Source organism: Octopus bimaculoides, chromosome 4 (assembly GCF_001194135.2).
Source record: "Octopus bimaculoides isolate UCB-OBI-ISO-001 chromosome 4, ASM119413v2, whole genome shotgun sequence".
NCBI lineage: Eukaryota > Metazoa > Mollusca > Cephalopoda > Octopoda > Octopodidae > Octopus > Octopus bimaculoides.
Window position 1 is genome coordinate 59341094 of NC_068984.1, and position 8153 is coordinate 59349246.

Sequence of the window (8153 nt, forward strand, 5' to 3'; positions counted from 1 at the left end):
CCTTCTTAGCCAGGACTGGGCAGCCAGAGATAATATGATTTATTGTTTCTTGTCCATCTCCACATATTCTACAGTTACTTATGTTTCTTTTCATTATGTGTTTTTGGTAATTTCTGGTGGGGAGGCTTTGGTCTTGTGCAGCAATTAAAAATCCTTCAGTCTCTGCTTTGAGTCCTGAGCTTCTCAACCATTGCTGGGATTTTTCTCTGCCTATTTCTTTTGCATTTAGTTTAGCCCCTGGGATTTTTCTGTCTATTTCTTTATTATTATTATTATTATTATTATTATTGATTCTCGTCACTGTTTGTTGGGTTAGATATTTTGTTTGCCTTGGGATTTCTCAAGGCCAGAAACAATCAATTCAAATCCATCCCACCTTTTTATTTTACCGACCCGGCAGATTCAGTTCCGGCGGGATGTTTGTGAAATCAACTAAGATGGTGGCAGGGGGGGGGGTTACATTCTACCAATTCTGCTATCTATTCATTTGAAGAATCATTTCTATCATAGCCACAAGGCCACAAATTTAGGGATTAGCATCACCTTACTTTATCGGCGATGAAAGAATGTAAGAATGCAACGTCGAACTTAAGATCATGAACTCAAGTAAAAGTACATAATACATAACTACAGTTTTGTAGGAAAGAAATAGAATCAAAAATTAAGAAAGGATTCTCTCTCTCTAACTCATTTCAATTTCCTTCATTGCGACACTTTTTCCTGCCTGTACCCACAGACGGGACTAATATCAGTGTAAACACACCTTCTAACACGAGCGAGGAAAAAATATTTAAAAAATAAAAAGATAAATGCGCTTCGCTGTAAATCGAACCATCGCACATTTCCTCAGTGTGTTTTTGCGTAATTTCGTTTTTAACTTTTTCTGTGTGTTTCGTAAGATTGCCGTTTTGTACTTGTTGACCATTCAGTGATGGTAGTAGCACGCATATTATATATAATATATATATTGGATGACTTTGCTATGGTAATAACCATCTGTTTACGGAGAGAAAGTAGTCGACCTCTTGAAAAACAATAAACAAAAAAAAACCATAAGCTTTCAATTTGTTTTCATTGTATCGTGTTACATTTATTTTATAGTCGCGTGCGCGTGTTTGAAAGAGAAACGTAGGAGGGAAATAAGTAAACGTACTGGAAAAGGAACGTTTTCTTACGATCCACGTCACTTAGTTTCTTCGATTTCTTTTTAATGCAAAACCTGTCATGTTTTGTTTAGACACGCGGGCGCTAGCGCGCGCACGCACACACACGCGCACTCACACACACAAACACACACACTTGGTAAGTGTTCTGTGTGTGTGTAAATATACTTATATGGTCGCTCGACCTGCTAGAAATATCAGCCAAATCTTTAAAATACAGTAATCCCTCGACTATCGCGGGTGTTACGTTCGAAAACGATAGGTGAAAATCCGCGAAGTAGAAACAGTACTGTACTGTGCGTTTTTTTTATCATTTTTATAATTTGTATTTATTTTATTATCAGTGCAAAACAACACCACACACTCGCCTCCCGAGTTTTGTTTTCCATACAGTATGTGCGATTCTTTGTTTACTCATCTACTGTAACACAACGTATTTTTCTTTAATATATTTTAATTACTGTATTATACATTGCAGTACTGTATTTTAATTTTATTAATTTTAAGGCGTGAAAATGCTTATTTTGCCACAAATAATTAAAATCTAAAAAAATATAAATACCTATTAGCCGAAGAAACCCGCGATGTACTGAGGGCGCGATAGGTGAACCGCGTTATGGCGAGTGATTACTATACACCCAACTGTAGTTTTAAAAAAAGATGGAATAGGTTATGTATTAATGCTGTACATCTAAAGATAGTCGAATTGAAATGCCTTTGATTATAGATCTCGATCAGGGCTGATTTGAGGTCAAACGACAAAATGTAATTCGAATTCTGTTGTTCTCTTTACATTAATATACAGAGGTGCACCTTAGATGTTTCTACCCTGTAGAGCAAGACTATATTAGGTAAAGTCGAATATCATGCTATAGTATAAATGACTATGCTAAGATTACAATGAATAATGATGGAGATATACAATATATATAGAGAGAGAGAGAAGTGGCAGTTTTGATAACGTTGGTGAGGAACATCTAATTTTGATACCAAAATAACCAAGCTACATGTTCTAGGATGAATATATATTATCTTGTTTTATTGCTAAGACTCGTGTGATTGTGGTTTATTGTTATTGTTTATTTTTCTTTTGCGGGGTACAGGTTTAATCAAAGGGGTTAAACAGTAGCACCCATATTCATTTTTGCAAAGTTTTTGAAACTAGAAGGGTGTAGATGAGTAGAAGAAACCATTGATGGGTTAGAGTTAGGGTTAGGGTTATCATAATAAGGCTGGAAATGTGATCAGAATGCTCACAGCAGAAAGCACTCTCCTAACCCTTTCGCATTTAAACCAGACACATCTTGCCCAAATATTCCACCTGATTTATGTTCAAACTAGTCAGTTCCAGCTTCTCATATCTACTGTACAATGTCATTTTAAAAAGTAAATAAACAATCACATCATTGAGGTCTTGAAGCTACATAATTAATTGAAAACAATGTGAATAAATAAGCATTACATTTGACTGAGTAATTTTAATGCTAAAAGGTTAAGACACCCAAAGATGGCAGGTTGGCAGTTGTTTAAAGTAATGGATAGAATATCCCATATCTCATGATATTTATTCTGACTCTGTGTTCTGAGTTCAGATCCAACTGAAATCAGTTTTGCCTTTCATCCTTTTGGGTTGATACAAAAAAGTACCAGTTCAAGGCAGTAGATTGTCAGAACTGTTAGAGGGTCTAGCAAGATGTCTTGTGATATTTGTTCAGGCTCTTTGTAGTCTGACAACAACACTTGTGACAATACTGGTTGCCAGGCTGTATCAGCACATCAACAGACTTTTCCTTTGGTAACATCAATGAAGGTGTATGAGACGTTTTGACACAACTGTTTTAGCACTGACTTTCTGATGTCATTGATTCAATGCTGACTTATTTAACACCAGATGCATTAATGTTTTTCTCATTCTCTCTCTCTCTCTCTCTCTCTCACTCTCTCTATCTTTCTATTTATATATATACTAGCAGAGATACTCGCCATTGCTTGGGATTACAATAGCATGGCTTTTTATTGTTTTGTTTCGGTCATGTGATTGCAGACATGCCTTTAGTCGAAGAAATCGACCTCAGGATTTATTCTTTGAAAGCCTAGTACTTCTTCTATCGGAGTATTTTTCTCAAGTAAAATGAAATCAAGATCAAAATCAAATCAAATAGAAATTGTAGTGGCCAATGCCAGTGCCACCTGACTGGCTCCTGTTCGGGTGGCACACAATAAGCACCATTCATGTGTGGGTCGTTGCCAGTGCCGCCTGAATGGCTCCCCGTGTCGGTGGAATGTAAAAAGCACCATCTGAACATGCTTGATGCCAGTCCCCCCCCCTACCCGTACAGGTAGCATATAAAAAGCACCACCTGAACGTGGCCGATGCCAGTGCCGCCTGACTGGCTCCCATGCTGGTGGCACGTAAAAAGCACCCACTACACTCTCTGAGTGGTTGACGCTAGGAAGGGCATCCAGCTGCAGAAATGTTGCCAGATCAGATTGGAGCAGGTGCAGCTTCCTGTCTTGCTAGGCCCCAGTCAAACCGTCCAGCCCATGCCAGTATGGAAAATAGACGTTAAATGATGATGATGATGATGATATATATATTTCTCCATTTGCTCATGTGTGTGTATGTTTGATTACCTCCACTGCCAAAACAGGTTGACTGTCCAGTCAGATGTACCAAATTATCAATGTCCAAAAAGCCATCTCTAATTGTCAAATCCTTAGTCCACTTTAATTCATTGGCCCTGGGGTAGAAGCAAATGTAATTAACTGTCCACTCAACACACCAAAAACAAAAATTATAGCCTTGTGCCACTTGCAAAATATTATTTGCTCTCAATTTATGATAGTTATTAATATATAACATGAAAATAGTTTCAGTTGCTATCCAAGCAAGAATGTATGTCATCATCATCATTATCATCATTTAACATCCACGTTCCATTGCACAGTTTGACAGGATCTAATTGGTCGAAGGACTGCATCATGATCTACTGTCTGCTTTAGTGTGGTTTCTACAGGTGAATGTCCTTCCTTACAGCAACCACTTTACAACATGTACTGGGTTTTTTTTACTTTCTTTCTTTTTTTCTCATGCCATCAGAACTTTTGAGATTGCCATGCAGCTTGCAAGATTATGAACCCAGAGGAAGGTGATGGATGAAGGGGTAAAGTATGCAAGAAGTGGGGTAGCAGAGTAGGATTTTGTAGAAGAGTTGATGGATACTGACATTCAGTAGAGGAAGGAAATGATATATATATGAGTGAGTGGACCAATGAAGGAAAGTGGGACTCAACACATTTATTAGAAGTTACATATACTATTTAATAATGGTTTGATTCAGCTCCATGCGAGAAGGTTCATGGGCTTGTATAACAAACCAAATTCTTCAGGTTTATATGTGTGTGTACATACATACGTATGTACATAGAAGAATTGCTATTTTGAATGAGGCAGCATAACAGTTAACCAATGTTTAGTACATCATATATATCCAAATTCCAATCAAGTATTAAACATAATTTGCTCTCCTATTTCCTTTTGGTATTATATACATTTGAATTATTAACAGAGTGTATATCTAAGAGCAGAATAAAACAAGAGTATTGGTTTATCTTTTTATTATAACATCATAAATTACATAATCTTTAAATGTGTTTCACTAAGAAATACTGATATGTTGTGTGGTAATTGCTATGTAGACAGTTGCTTAATCACATTGAAATGCCAAGTCTTCAGAAAAACACACTAATTTAATCCATTATTATCATTATAGGTATGGCTATAGGTGCAGGTGTGGCTGTGTGGTTAAGAAGTTTGTTTGTAACCACATGATTTTGGGTTCAATCCTTCTGTGTGGAATCTTGGGCAAGTGTCTTCAACTATAGCTCAAAGCTGACCAAAGCCTTGTCAGTGGATTTGGTAGACAGGAACTGAAAGAAGCTCATCATATATAGAGTATGTGTATGTTTGTGAATCTTTGTATGTTTGTATCACTTTGTCTTGATATTGTGTGATAGTTCTAAATGAGTGTCATTGTCATCCATTTCCAGTAATCTGCAAAAACGTTTGGCCATGGGAAAATATTACCTTACTTGTAAACAAGTTAGGGTTGGTAACAGGAAGAGTATCCAGCCATATAAAATCTACCTCAGTAAACTCTGTCCAACCCATGCAAGCATACAAAAATAGACAAAATAATGATGATATCTAGATAGCTACCTTCCTCTGAGAAACATACGTAAAATCACCATACCATATCTTACACCTGCAATATTACACTCAGCATTTATTACTAGCAAGAAATTTTTATAATGTTCTTCCACTTTATCTGTCTCACTACATCATGTTCATCAGCACTTACCACTTTGTTTGGCTAATTGGTAGTCATATTGCTTATGTAACCAAATGTTCATCATAAACATTGAAAACCTCAAAATAGTTAACATGCTTAATAGGCAGACCTGAAATTGAATCTTCTTTATAATAGTTATTTTTATGCATGTCAGGATAATAACAATAATAGTGATAATAGAGCTCTAGCTCTATTATTATCATCATCATCATCATCATCATCATCATCATCATCATGACGACATGCATAAAAATAACTTGATGTTTGATAGTTCAGTGTCTTCTACCTGAAATTGATAGTGCAGCTACATGGAATTTTTGTATCACTGAATACTATGATAACAGTATTCACAAGAATGTGCAAGCAAATTAACAGAACTTCTTTTTCCTTTTTTCTGGAGATATTTCTGAGACCTGACTGCAGAAAAGGGTAGATGGTTTTCATTAAGATCTCTTTATGTCATAAGTCTCCAATTTGTTCCAAACTGAACAGGGCTATTCAACAACTATCAAAACAACAACATAAAGACTAAACAAAACAAGGATGCCACTATGCTAGAAATAGCAGCCCAGTTTCCCCTCAAACCCCTATTAAAAAACAAAGAACATGTCAGATAATGTAGTCCTAGGAACACTAACTGCAAAAAAGACAGTTGGCCATTGCTGGGACCAAATAGCTACAAATATTTATATCATTACATAAACTGGATGGTGAGTATTTATCTTAATGAGTTTTTTGGTCACTGTCAAAAGCCTTATCTTACTGTAGTGTATTAGAAGTAAATCAGCATTATGGCACCCATCTACAGTTTTGTTATTGGCTATAATTAAAAATTAGAAAAGGAAGAGAAAATTACTCAACCAGTAACCAAAAATTGTATGTTGACAAGAGCTTTTTCTTGGACATGTTGTTTATCTATCAACATAATACAGACAAGTTTGAAGGTGTTATTGTCAAACACAATCAACTTGTATATCCCATCTGTCAGGTGCATTCAGATTGATTATGCATGCTGCGCTTATGAAATAGGTACACCTAAAGATCGCATGTATAGTATGACATCATGTGATACCTAATACGGAAACATGTAACAAGAAATACCAAGTTACTTTCTCTCATTATTGATGTACTCTTTATATTATGGTATAAACCTTTTTGAACTGCACAGGACCTCGTGATCACAAGTGCATCCATTCCTACTATCTATCTTTTGGAAATATGCTGTGCGTGAGAAGACCTGGCAAGCCAAGTGAGACCTAAATCCAAGGGGTGTAGCCAGCCCACTTATGCGTACCTTTCCTTCATTGGACACTAAACTCCGCTTGCGAAGACTTTTTGAAGCAAGTGAAATCGAAATCGAACTAAATTCTACAACTGGCACCCATGCCAACGTCGTCTCCCTCATTGCGAAGACTTATTGAGGCAAGCGAAAGCGAAATTGTGATGGCACATGTGCCCAGCATCGCCCTTCTGGCACTTGTGCCCATGACATGTGTAAGGATTTTCGAGCAAGATCGTTGCCAGTGCCCCTGGACTAGCTCTTGTGTGGGTGGCACATAAAATACACCATTTTGAGCATGGCCGTTGCCAGTACCGCCTGACTGGCCTTCATGCAGGTGACACGTAAAAGCACCCACTACACTCTCTGAGTGGTTGGCATTAGGAAGGGCATCCAGCTGTAGAAACTCTGCCAAATCAGATTGGAGCCTGGTGTAGCCATCTGGTTTCACTAGTCCTCAGTCAAATCGTCCAACCCATGTTAGCATGGAAAGCGGACGTTAAACAATGATGATGATGATGATGATGATGTATTCATTCATTCTTTTATGGGTTTCTGTCATTGGATTGTGGCCATGTTGTGTTACTGCCTTTTAGTGTTTTAGTAAATGATATCAAGCCCAGGCTTTTTTTTTTTTTAAGTCTGATATTTATTTTAACAATCCTTATCAGTCAAACTGCTAACTTACAAGATGTAAATTTAGACACAGATACGTGTGTGTGTGTGTGTGTATGATAGACTTCCATGCAGTTTCTACCTACCAAATTTCATTCATAAAGTGTTGGTTGACTGAAGCCTATAACAGACAACACTCATCCTCAATGCCCCACAGTGTGACCAAACCTGAAGCCATGTTTTTTTCAAAATGGACTTCTTAACCACAAAACCATGCCTCTCTCTCTCTCTCTATATATATATATATATATATCCAACCCTTGCCAGCATGGAAAACAGATGCTAAATTATATGTATAGTACAGTGGTTCCCAACCCTTTTAATATGCATGGACCCCTTTTAATATGCTTATCCTTATATGGCGTTAGGAAGGGCATCCAGCTGTAGAAACTCTGCCAAATCAGATTGGAGCCTGGTGTAGCCATCTGGTTCGCCAGTCCTCAGTCAAATCGCCCAACCCATGCCAGCATGGAAAGCGGATGTTAAACGACGATGATGATGATGATGATATATATATATATATATCAAAGACTCGAGATATTTCGTGTTGCAAGACAGTGTAGGAGAGAGAATAGTGATGTTGTAGGAGAGAAATGTGTTCGCATGGATGATGGTACGCTTGCATTAAATGAGGATGCAAAGAAAGAGGTCTGGAGATGCCACTACGATAGATTGCTTAATAAA

At 37.3% G+C, this 8153-nt stretch overlaps 1 protein-coding gene across 3 annotated transcripts in view; it reads left to right on the top strand.

Annotated features, from left to right (window-relative positions):
• LOC106881798 (regulator of MON1-CCZ1 complex) overlaps positions 1 to 8153 on the top strand; it is a 96720-nt gene that overhangs the window by 69745 nt on the left and 18822 nt on the right. The window lies entirely within an intron of this gene.